The sequence below is a fragment of the Cervus elaphus genome, chromosome 14, assembly GCF_910594005.1.
Source record: "Cervus elaphus chromosome 14, mCerEla1.1, whole genome shotgun sequence".
Lineage (NCBI taxonomy): Eukaryota > Metazoa > Chordata > Mammalia > Artiodactyla > Cervidae > Cervus > Cervus elaphus.
Genome location: NC_057828.1, coordinates 57262916 through 57275854, shown reverse-complemented (window position 1 = coordinate 57275854; position 12939 = coordinate 57262916). Strand labels below are relative to the sequence as shown.

The 12939-nt window shown below is 42.4% G+C and overlaps 1 protein-coding gene across 5 annotated transcripts in view; it reads right to left on the bottom strand.

The window, feature by feature from the left end:
- The window catches only part of RABGAP1L (RAB GTPase activating protein 1 like), a 671327-nt gene extending 664874 nt beyond the window's left edge, over positions 1–6453 (bottom strand). For 3 of the 5 annotated variants that reach the window (XM_043922778.1, XM_043922779.1, XM_043922780.1), the window contains exon 1: positions 6270–6451. The gene's annotated coding sequence lies outside the window, so the exon portion shown is untranslated. Of the gene's footprint in view, positions 1–6269 lie in introns of all 5 variants that reach the window. The other 2 variants (XM_043922777.1, XM_043922776.1) reach the window with 2 other exon arrangements.
- Between the last annotated feature and the right edge of the window lie 6486 nt (positions 6454–12939).

Genomic DNA, 12939 nt, shown 5'->3' with positions numbered 1-12939 from the left:
TGATTAGCTGCACCATTCAAGTGGTGTGAGGTATCTGAAGCATGCCGCCTCTAAACTCTTATCATGCTATTTGGGATGTGCTATCTTGTGAAACAGTTCATGTGAAACTGCTAAAACCTACAGTAACAGGACAATATACATATCAGAACTTTAAATGAGGAAAACAGTATGGCAAAGACATTCATTCATATTTATTTTGGAGCCAAATCTCAACCCCAAAATTCCTTGTCAATCATCCAGAAGTAGCCCAACTTTTTACCAAGTTTTGTGTTTTTTTTTTTTACTATAGCAACTTCATTACCAAGATTACCAAAATTTTCCACACACTTCCAGCAGTCTGTATGTGTTACCTGGGCAACATTCTAAAAGGGCTTTTACTTTATAGAATTGGTAGGTCAAAGAGAAGTAAAGCTTCTTCAAATTGACTGTGCATCATTTTAATTAGAAGCAGTGAGTATGAAATCTTCAACAGACAGAAAATCTTGAGAATCAGTTTCATTAACAGATACACATGCTGTCATTTGTCTTCATTTCCAGCCATCTAAAGCCCCTATGGAACAAAGCAAGCTCCATCCAGGACTTCAAAACATCTCCAGTCATACAGGTTGTCAAAGACATAAATGCTGAAATCAAAGGAACTACTTGAGTAAAGATCTAGCAAGCCTTCACAACTGGCTGTGGTATGAATACCCTGCTTTGCTGTCCTAAATCCTGAAAACTAGTCAGCTCAGCTGTGGATCTGTATCAGCTGCCTTTCTGCCTAAGCCAAACCTGCCTCCAAATTAAGACCTAGTCATTTAGAAAGCACATTTTAGGAGGTGCTTTAAAAAGACTTTCAAAACTGCTTCCTGTTATGCTACAGCCAATCTGATGCTGTCTATTTGGCAAAACAAAAAAATAACGCTACCTCCTTACAAAGAAAATGTTTTCCCTTTCTTTCCAACAGTTTTAGGATTGGTTTACTCAACTTTGCTTCTCTTACACTAATAACTTTTCCCTCAGCTTTTACTCTAAGGATACTTAAGTGCTCTCTGGGTCATAGTCAAGTCGGGAGCAAAGCATACAGAGCTTACTGAACGTTAAGAAGCAAGTACCAAATGACTGCAGAGACAAAAGTGAAAGACAAGCTGGAAAACAGAAAGGAAAACTGGCATTCAAGGCTCTTCACCATTTGGTACTGACTCTTTCTTGCCTAGCTCTTTCCCTCTATACCTTTGATCACCCTGGCCCAGAAAGACCTTTCTCTATTTACTATGTATCCTATTTCCACATGTCCAAATCCTACCCATTCTTCAAAGCATGGTTTAAATGTCACCTCCTCTCATATCCTTACAACTAAAGGTAGTCTCTCCCTCCTCTCTCTAACTTATACCTCCTTATCTTTATCTCTTTACTACATATTACTTTCTGCTTTACATTATCTTCATTTCCATATTTAATCTCCCACACAAGCATAAAGCCTCAGGGTCAAGGTTCATGCCTTATTCATCTCTGTTCAAACTGCTTAACACGTCTTACACATATTAAGCTCTCTGAGTTCCAGGGGTTAGAAAGAGAGAGAAATCCACTACATATAACTCCAGACTAGGAGTCCACAGACCCCACTTTGTAATGACTAGCTATATGACCTTGAACTTCAATTTTTTAGTGTATTCATCCACAAAGTCAAGAAGGTCAACTAAGCCAGTTTTTAACCATAGACAGTTATCCATTATCAGGCTGTAAAATCAATTTTGCCATCAAAACCCAGCATTATCTTTTTAATAAAATGAAATAAAATAGAGAATATCAAAGTATGTTGTAGGCAGTGAAGTGGTACACTATGAATGTTTAACTGGCTATCCAAAGGAGAGAGAAAAGCTCTGAACTGTAACATCTGTTGATGTCCCTGGTGTAAATACTCCCACCAAAGCCAATTTCAAGCTACACATGCACCTGGGTGGAAAGAGAGGCATAACTACTCTTACAAGTCAACTGATAAGCCAGCTCCAGCAAAGGCCTGAAACGACAAGTATTATTTCACCAAAATTTTCTTTCAACTTTGTGTGTGTGTGTGTGTGTGTGTGTGCATGTTGAATCGGTATAAAATATATTTCTTACTGTGAGTCACAGTCAAAACCGTTCATAAATGTTCAGCTAAACAATCTCCTAGTCCTCTTCCATAAGTACTACATAATGCAATAAACTGCACTCTGAGTTACACATGTAATCTCCTCAACACCAAAATTTATATGTCTCTTCAAAAATGAGTAAGAAAGATGCCTACTGGTATCACCAGAAGGCAAATTACAGGAAGTGAAAATTTGGCTTAGGAAGTATTAGCAAAAGACCAAGGTTCTCAGCCTTTGTTCAGTTACAACCTAGAGCTACAACATCCTCCTACTAGTTGCAACGGCTCATTTAGCAAAGGGTTAGGGGAGACAGGAGGAAAGGAAAAGGACATCTATATGAAAAAAGGTATGAAAAAAGGTCCATGTAATTGTGAATATGTGCCCTTCACCCACCCAACTAAGAACCTTGTTGTTTTTGTTCAGTCGCTCGGCCCTGTCCAACTCTGCAACCCATGGACTGTAGCCTGCCAGGCCCCTCAGTCCATGGGGTTTCCCAGGCAAAAATATTGGAATGGGTAGCCATTTCCTTCTCCAGGGGATCTTCTCGACCCAGGGATTTAACCCGCATTTCCTGCATTGCAGGCAGATTCTTTACTACTGAGCCACCAGGGAAGCCCTTGCTTAGAACCTGGGTACAAAGAAAACCAGAGCTATAAAAAGGGGAATTTCCATCCCTGATGTTTCCCTGTCAAATTTTCCAGCACAAATCTGGATCCCTCAATAGACTTCCATTACTGAGAATCCCCTACTACTAAAATTAAGGTTTTGCCACGGACTAGAGACATGTAGTACTTGTTGAATTTAGAATAGGCAAGGGGAAAAATAGCACAGCAAACAGTTGTTAGACTTGATATTCTGGGAAAATCAGGCTTTTATTGAAAAACATACTTTCTTATTTTCTTCTTACTTAAGCTTACTAAACTGGGTGAGAAAGCAAGTTTATTGAATATATTTTTGGCTGTACTATGTCTATCACAACAACACAGTCTGTAACCAGATTTTTCCTGAGTGTTTATAAAGAATTGTGTTTCCTATTTTTAAGGTTATTTAGAAAACTAGGAGGCTCAGAATTTCAAGTAGGCTAATAATGGTAGCTCAAATCTAACTCCAAATCAACTGAATATATGCACAGAAGTTTCCCAGGAAAATCCCAAAAATTACACCAAAAAATACAAAAGATGAAAAAAAGAAGTCAGCATGAACACAAACCAGCAATACTCAATTGTAGTATCCTATCTGTTGCATGAGTACAATATGGAAAGTAAGTGAAGTATGAAAAAGAGAACGTTGAGATACAAGTTCTGCTTAATTCCATTAACTATTCCTTAATAGGGTCTGCTGGTAGGTACTTCTACCCAATTTCAAATATTGACCATCAAGTGAAAATTATTCAGTTCAGTTCAGTCGCTCAGTCATGTCCGATTCTTTGAAAAGCCAAGAGTCAAGTCAAGCAATGTCTTTCTTCATGGTCACAATATTAAACCTTGCCTTAAAAACTGAGTGTTTTACCATACTCAGGCTCTAGTCAGTATTTTCTTTGCCTCCGCTATCTGTGCTGTCAAATGCTCATAAGACCATCTCTATAGGTGGCTGTACCAGAGGCTGGAATAGCCTGGGGCTGCTGGTCATGCTCAGATCCACTGGCTGACCTATGTATAGAAAGTAAGCGCTATACCTGGGCTTAGGCTCAGCAGTGAAGATCCACCTGCAATGCAGGAAACATGGGTTCGATCCCTGGGTCAGGGAGATTCCCTAAAGGAGGAAATGGCAACCCACTCCAGTATTCTTGCCTGGGAAATCCCATGGACAGAGGAGTCTGGAGGGCTATAGTCCATAGGATGGCAAAGAGCAGGACACAACTGAGCAACTGAAAATACACAAACACACATACAAGAGCTATACACATGTAACAACTCATTAAAACTTGTGAGACATAGCAAAAAGAAAACTCTGTGCCTGGCAATCCCACAGCCTACAGTATCTCCATCCTCCAAACATCCTCTATTCAGCCACTAAGACCCCACACCACTTCAAGACAACAGCAGGCTAGAATTCAGAACAATTTCTACACCCTCAAAACAAGAAAGTTTTGCTACTTAGCTACTACTCTCTTCAAAGCTAATCTCTCAAAGCCTTGTTAGCTCCCACTCATAGTATTTTAACTTGGCACAAGAGAATTCCTTCTTTTGATTACTCCAAAAGAATGAATAAAAGGACTTTGAGCTTCCATGCTGTACCATCCAAGTTCAAATAAATATACACTAACTGAATGTGCTCAACTTTGGGTTAAGGCAGAGAAAATTTTAAGTTTTTAGAAATCACAAATTTAGAACTGGTGAGCTGATAAAACATAAAAACTGTTTCACATACCCAATAAAATTCTGTTACTCAAGTTTTATAACACCATAATAACCACTAAGGTGAAAAGAAAATTATCTGAATTATGAAACAATTAGCAAGGGCACAAAAATTCACAGAACACTGCAACTATAATATTTAAAAATTACCATCAAATAACTCAGGCCAAAAAAAAATGTCACACATTTACACCTTTTATGCCTGTTGGTATATTCACTATATCCCAGTAGTTTGTTTTCAGCTTCCTACTTTGTTTCCAGCTTCCTAGAATATAATGTAGGCTATGTAATACATTCACATATAAAGACTGCCCAGATACATCACTTCTCCCCAGATGACCTGTCAATACAAATTATCAGGGCACATTTTGACCTCATTTAAGACTCCAGTCTCAGTCTCAACTAACTCCCCAGCCAAACAAGCATTTAATACAATTTGAAGATAATGTATATCTTAAATTCACCTGGTCTTTCTCCTTTGTAGTTTCATTGTCAGTTTCACATGGGACTCTGTTGAGATAATGAATCACAGGCCAGTTTTCCAATACTGGCAACTTGTGGACCAGTATTTTCCATGGGCAAAAACCCACTCCCAATTTTACCACAAGCAAACTTCATGTTAGTATCTTCTGCCATCATTCTACAAATGAGCAGATATTCTACAGAAGTACAGCAGAAGCCACACATAAACACTATTACAAGAAAAGTCAGGTTTTCGTGATACCATGTTTTCAGAATTATAAAAAGCAACTACCTATCTCCCCAGTACATGCAAGAAAATTTAAGTGTATTTTTAAAAATCCCTAAACCTTCCAGCACCAGAACTGCAGACCTTGAAATCAAATTCCCAGTCAGCGTTGAAATCTATCAGGCAAGTGAAAGCTGTCCTTACCATCAGCAAAGTGAAGTTGGCATTTCCCATCACTTACATGAAACTCTCAATTCTACAAGTGACCACGTAAATTTCGGTACGTTTTCTAAACTGATCCTATCTAAGAAGTACAGGGAGAATACACAAGCACCTGGACACACTGCCCTGGGATCAGAAACAACCCTATCGGTCCAGTTCCCTAGAACCCGAACACCTCCCCGCTGGCCAGTGGCCCCTTTCCACATGCTGACGCACTGCCCAGCCCTGCACCGCTGGCGACCAGTGCAAAGTACTAGTCCAGTCTCAGAAACTTTGACTCAGTTATCAGGACACTGAGCACCCACGACCTAGACGGGGGATGTTTGGCATGGCCAAGGCGGTCAACTTTGAAGCGGGGCATTCTTTGCAGGTAGAGATCTGCCCAGCACGCAGCCCATCCCAGCCAGCAAAACCACAAGCATCAACAGCAGGAGCGGAGCAAAGTGCCTGGCGGAGACAGGGGGAGCGCGAGGGCGAGACGCGGTCACGAACAGATGCCTGAACGTGGGTAAGAAAATACCCTCACCACACGCCCACCCCCCACCCCCACCCCCACCCCCGGACGTGGGGCTGCTGGGACGGCGACCCCGGCAGCAGCCGGCGGCAGTGTCAGGAGGGCACATCTGGAGGCGAGCGCCCAAGTCACCACCCCGCCCCCAGGTGAGGGGCGCCGCCGGCCCCGAGGAGCGGCCGCCAGGGAGAACCACCGATGTCCGCGGAGCTACCGACAGTCCCGAGCCTTCCTCCCGCGGTCCTCTAGCATCCCGTCCCGTCCCGGCCCCCACAGCTACGCTCCCCCGGCGCAGCCCCGGCGCCAACATCCCCAGCCCAGCCCGCGGCTCCGGGCCGCTGGTGCGCCCGCCGGCCCCTAGCAGGCCGCCCTCGCCTCACCTCCTCTCGTCTTCGCGGGAAGGGCCGGAACAAGTCTGCCAGGCGCCCGCGTCGCACCCGCCGCCCAGCGTTCTGCGGCCCGGCCCGTCCCGTTCACTCTGCCGCCGCCGAAGCCCTGGGAGGGCGGAGGGAACAGGGCGGAGGGAGCGGAGAGAGGAGGGGAGGAGGGCCGCCCCGCAGGAAGAGGCTAGGGAGGGGGCGGGCCGAGGAGGAGGAGGTGGTGGCGGGTCGGGAGCGCGCACGTCCGGGCCCCTCGGCGCGGCGTGCGCGCCCCTGAGGGCGGAGGCGCCTTCTCTGCCCTGGGCGGCGGGCGCGCACGCGCGTACACGTCCCCGCCTGGCTGTGTTTGGGTTAGCGTCTGAGTGAAGACCTGGCCCACCTAGACTGTGAAGAGTAGGGACCCGGGAAGGGGCTAGAGACGCTCGCGGTGCTTCAGAACTTCCCAAAGCTTAACCATGCCGGGAGCCCCGCCGCGCGGGTTCGCTAGGGCGTCCCCGATCTCCGAGCGAGTTGGCTGAAGCCTTGCCCAGCGATTACTGATCTCTTAGACAATTCTTACTTTGGGGCGATTGTGTTCTTACTCATAAACCTGGTTTACGTATATTGTCATTCTTAATGCCCAGTACTCCTCAGGGAAGTCACCTTAAAGAATTCTAACTTCTCTCGTCAGTTACTCTTTTCTGTGCCTCTTTCAAGGTGTCTTGTGGGCTTTGTAAAGGTTCCTTCTGTGGGACTCAGGAGAGATTGAAGAGGAAAATAACCAGTGGGGATTAAACAGGAAGCACTATTATGTATTTATGAAGAAAACTTACCGTCATTTGCACCTTTTTATCCTGTTGGGTAATAAATTTGGGGGTACAAACTAGCAGAGATAAAAATAAGCCAACTCTTTCATTGACTAATACTGTACTGATCCTTAAACTGTGGATATCCTTCATCCTAGATCTTGCAGGCAAAACAAACAAACAAAAAAAAAATGACCAGGAATTTTTCTGAATTTCCTTAGCACTTTGTTTCTAAAGGTTTGTGGCACCGAATATATTCAACCTTATCTGGGTAAATTTGTGCGATACTTTAGCCCACTAAAGAATCTTTTGAGGCTCTGCTTCATTTTTATCTTCCACCATGCCTAGCATAGCGTCTGACTTAAGAGAAAGTACTCCATAAATGTTATTGTGTAAATAAGTGAAGACATTGCAGGAGGAGTTAGATGTGTCCAGTGATTTCCACTCTAAAATGACTTCTTTAGTTTAAAATTCTCTCTCCTACTTAAATTCTTCTGCACTCATTTCCCCACCTGGATCCAAAAACTACGCTGAGAAATCCCTAATTTAAATGTCTATAGATGCTAGGGAGCTTCCCTGATAGCTCGGTAAAGAATCCACCTGCAATGCAGGAGACCCCGGTTCCATTCCTGGGTCAGGAAGATCCCTTGGAGAAGGGAAAGGCTACCCACTCCGGTATTCTGGCCTGGAGAATTCCATATATGGTATAGTGGACTATACACTGTATAGTCCATGGGGTCGCAAAGAGTCAAACAGGACTGAGGGACAGGACTAGGGACTTTCACTTTCATAGATACTGGGACAGACCAATAGTATTACAATTGTTTAATATTTCCCCTAGGTGCTGGGCTTCTTCCTAGGAAATCCTTTAACCTCTGTATCCCAAGAGTCTACCTAACTCTGAGCCTGACCCAGTAAATGCTGAACTTTTGGTATTTAATAAGGTTAAGGTCAGAATAACTCAGATCATCTGTATCTATTAATAAAGAAGCCAACAAGTATGTACTGAGCCTCTACTAAATAAAATACTAGTAAAGTTACACTGGGCACAAGGATGTCAACAGATGAAAATGACATGATTTCTGCTTTCTGAAATCTACTAACTGAAAAAAAAAGTTTTCTGACAAAAGGGGAAACACCGTGACAATTATCTGCACTCACTAAGAAAGAGACCCCCAAAAAAAGGAACTAAAAGTTTTAAATCATAAGTTCAAAATAAGTTTAGTGTTCCCATATTCAGTACCACAAGCCTTTGGCAGCTTAAGAATGTCTACTATTGGCTGTTGCTAGTTAATTGTCTTATTAAACTGGAGCATAACAGCTAAGTCACTATTATAGGATCATTGATGTGTCAGCTTGCTACAAGGAAAAGTACTCTGTCCCATAGCCACATGTTACACCTCTTAATCACAAGGGGTCATTCTGTAAAACTGAGCTGTTCCTCACAATAGAACTTGGATAAGAGATATCACAAGAGAACCTAGATAAGAGGCGAGTCACAAGAGAACACAGATAAGAGACAGTGAAGGTGATTTGATACAAACGCATCCTCACTACCAGGAAAACAGTTCTAAGTATATGCCAGAGAACTAGTAACAAAGCGTTCGCAAAATGAGTACTGCTCACTTCTCTCACTACTATGGCTTCCTTAGCATTAAACATACACCAGCAGCCCTGGTTCATAAGAGGACTGAGGCTCTCACTTTGAGGGAAGGTGTTATAAAATGTTCTAACATGATTCATAACATGAAAACAGTGGCCTAGATCCAGATCTAACCTGCAAATGCATTTTGTTTAGCCTGCATGGTGCTTAAAATGTTAGCCAAAGTTCAAAGCCAGAAGATTCCACATTCTTTTCAGCCTTCTTTTTAAAAAGTGGAAAATTTGGAAACAGTGGGATTATAGTTTCACAGGGTGACAGAAAGCTACAGGACATGCATTGTCTCTTTTGCAAAGTCTCTGCATTCCTTATTGTACCTCACATTGCCCTGTTTCTTTCATGTGGGTCTGCAGTTCCCAATTTTAAATATCAGAATATCAAAAACTGGAAAGAAGTTCAATGTTGAACAAAAATGGAAGAGTTTATAGTATTTAAGCAGGTGGAATTTTTTTTAAATAAACTCTTATAATCTTTTTATAGCTTTATTTATTTATTCATTATCTTTTGGTTGCACTGGGTCTTCATTGCTGTACCCAGTCTTTCTCAAGTTGCAGTGAGCGAGAGCTACTCTTCATTTCGGTGAATGGGCTTCTCATTGCAGTGTCTTCTCTTGTTATGTAGCACAGGCTCTAGGAATATGGGCTTCAGTACTTGCAGCACACAGGCTTTAGTTGCCCCAAAGCATGTGGGGTATTTCCAAACCAGAAATCAAACCCACGTCCCCTGCATCAGCAGGCAGATTCTTATCCACTGTACCACCAGGGAAGTCTGGAGGTGGAATGTTATCTTGTTTTTATGATGAGTATTACTGGTTGATTCCCACCCACGTGTGCATTTCCAGCCCTCTGCAATTAGAAGGCAGCTAATGATTTGAATGGGAATAGGCCGCCCAGCTCCAAGTGTAGACCCTGACTGAGGTACACAATCAGTCTAATCAGGTCTTCACCTGATTCTGTCAGTGATTGATGCTAACACAGATCTAAATTGGCCCAGTATAAGGAAGGCCTGAGCTTGTGTTGGGAGAAGAAAAGTGCCCTCCCACCTTTCTCTCTGTCTGTCTCTTTGCTGAGTGTGATAGATGAATGTTAATCCCATAGTTACTGTAGCCAGTTTGCTGCCCTAAGTGAAGCCAGCCTGAAGCTGACACATGACACACAAGCTCGAACCCAGAATGAAACCGACAACCTTCCTCTGCATTTAGCAACGTCCCTAAGCCAATCAATTTCCTTATCTATTTAAGAAAGTTTGAATTTGGCTTTTTGTTACTTGCAGCCAAAGCTAAATTTTCCATGCATGTTACAGAAGAAAAAGCTGTAGTTGCATTATTTGACACTTCTAAGAATACCCTTCCAATGGGATGAATAGGTAACAACCTACTTGGTAAAATTCAACAAGGTCTTGAAAGGAACTTCACCACCACCATCCCCCAAATCCTTCCCTGACTAGGTAACCTTATCTCTTAGAATCATCACTACATTAAAAAACAAAAAACCGTGACTTCAATCCTCTGCCCTGTTTAAATCAGCTTTCGCTGAGAACAGCATCAGTAATCTTGTGTAAATGAGTTTATCATATGGGTTTGGAGCAGTTTTTTACTATTGGAAAAAGAAAAAGAGACAATGGGAACCTGAGGAAGGAAAGAATCAACAGAGAAAGATGTAATAGAAGAGACTATATATTGCTGGGACTTCCCTGGTGACCCAGTGGTGACCCTGGTGACTCTGCACTGCCAATGCAGAGGGCCCGGATTCAATTCCTGGTCAAGGAACTAGATCCTACATCTTGCTGCGACTAAAAGATTCTGCAAGCCACAAGAAAAGCTTGCACATGCCACAACTAAGAAAGAAGATCCCACATGCCGCAACTAAGACCTGATGCAGCCAAATGAAAAAAAAATTTTTTTTTATAAAAAGAGACCATAGACATATTGTAGAAGACAATTTTTTATATTTCACAGTTCTATGTATGGCTGAAATTCAGATTGCATGTGCATGTGTGCTAAGCAGCTTCAGTAGTGTCCAATTTTGTGTTACCCTATGGACAGTAGCCCACCAGTCCTCTCTGTCCGTGGGATTTTCCAGGCAAGAATACTGGTGTGGGTTGCCATGCCTTCCTCCAGGGTATCTTCCTGATCCAGGGATCGAACTCACATCTCTTACATCTCCTGCATCGGCAGGTGGGTTCTTTATCACTAGCACCACCTGGGAAGCCCAAAATTCAGAATAATTCATGAGCACTATCATGTAGGCTTCACCAGACTAATTCACGCAAGTCATAGTAAGCCTACATGATGGTGCTCATGTAAGCCTCACAATTTTGCCAATCTGAACTAAGTTGCTTCAATCATGTCCAACTCTGGAAGACCGTACGGCCCATAAACTGCAAGACTCCTCTGTCCATGGGTTTCTACAGGCAAGAATACTGGAGTGGGTTGCCATACCCTCTCTCCAGGGGATCTTCCTGACTCAAGGATGAAACCAGTGTCTCTTGCGTCTCCTGCATTGGCAGGCGGGTTCTTTACCATTAGTGCCATGTGGGAAGCCCAAGGCTGCATGATAAACCAAACCTATTAAATCACCCTTTTAAGATTAAATAAGTGCAAAATCAAACAATATGTATATAAGAATCAGAAAATTTCCTCAGCAGTAGAAAAAGCAAGCAGAATCATAGATATTTCTCTGAAGAATAATGCTGATATACTACTTTTGTGATTCAGTAAGAAATAAAAGGACACTTACCAAAACTTTTCCCATACCTTGTGGCAGGTGTCTGAAATTCATCTTCCCCTCAGAGTCCTTTTCTTTGGTCTGGGGCAGGCTTCCTCTTTCATGTATAACAAAATCACCTTGGGAGTTTATTTTTAAAATGCAGACTTCTAGCTCGGGCCTGGTGCACTGGGAAGACCCAGAGGAATCGGGTGGAGAGGGAGGTGGGAGGGGGGATCGGGATGGGGAATACGTGTAAATCTATGGCTGATTCATATCAATGTATGACAAAAAAATAAAAATTAAAAAAAAAAACTGAATAAGTCAAAGGAATTCAGCCAAAAAAAAAAAAAAATGCAGACTTCTATACTCAGCCCCAAAGAGATTCAGTAACTCTGGGACAAACCTCGGAATTTGTTTTATTTTGACATTTTATTACAAAAATGTTTAAACACATAAAAAGTAGACAGAATAGTATTATGTCATCATGTCCAAGCATTCAGCTTGAACAATTATCACCAAATGGCCAATCTTCTCTTCTCTATCCCTCACATGGATTTTACCTATTAAAAAATACAATAAATATATGTATATCCTTCATTATACAGTTCTAAAAGGTAAGGAATTTTTTTTTCTTTTTGCAATCAATAAAATCCAGAATGTGGGAGAATTTACGGGACAAGCCACCAAATTCCTTAACAAATGTATTGCTTAAATAAAATTAGGAAGGAGAATATGTTTAAATTGCTTGAATCTTGATTTTCTTTGCTTGTTTTTAAAAGCTTCATGCATGCATGCTAAGTCACTTCAGTCATGTCTGACCCTGCGATGCTATGGACTGTAGCCCACCAGGTTCCTCTGTCCATGGGATTCTCCATGCAAAAATACTGGACTGGGTTGCTAAGCCCTCCTCCAGGGGATCTTCCTGACCCAGGGATTGAACTCATGACTCATATGTCTCCTCCAATGGCAGGTGGGTTCTTTACCACTAGCACCACCTGGGAAGCTGCTTTAAGAGCTTCATGTGGTATAACTGCCATACAAGGAACTCTACGTATGTACAATGCACAATTTGACAAGTTCTGACATATGTATACACCTTGAAACCATCACAGCAGTAAAGATAGCAAATATATTTATCGCCCAAAAAGGTTTCCTTGTGCCTTTTTGTAAGTTCTCTCTCCTACTCCCCGGTCCTCAGGCATTGCTGTCATTCTAGACTAGTCTGCATTTTCTAGAGTTTTCTATAAATAGGAACCACACAATATGTATTCTACTTGATGTTGCTTCTTTCTCTCAACAGAATTGTTTGAGATTCATCCTCCCTATCCACATGTAAGTTCAGTCACTCAGTCGTGTAGATATCAGTAGCTGCTTTTTAGCCTTCCAGTCTCATGGTATGCTTCCAGCTCCAGTACCCATGTGAGCCTGTGGCTTCAGCTCACTCTGATACTTCGTTGTTTTTTTTTTTTAATACTTCATTTTTCTTTTCTCTTTTTAAAAAAATTTTTATTGTAGCT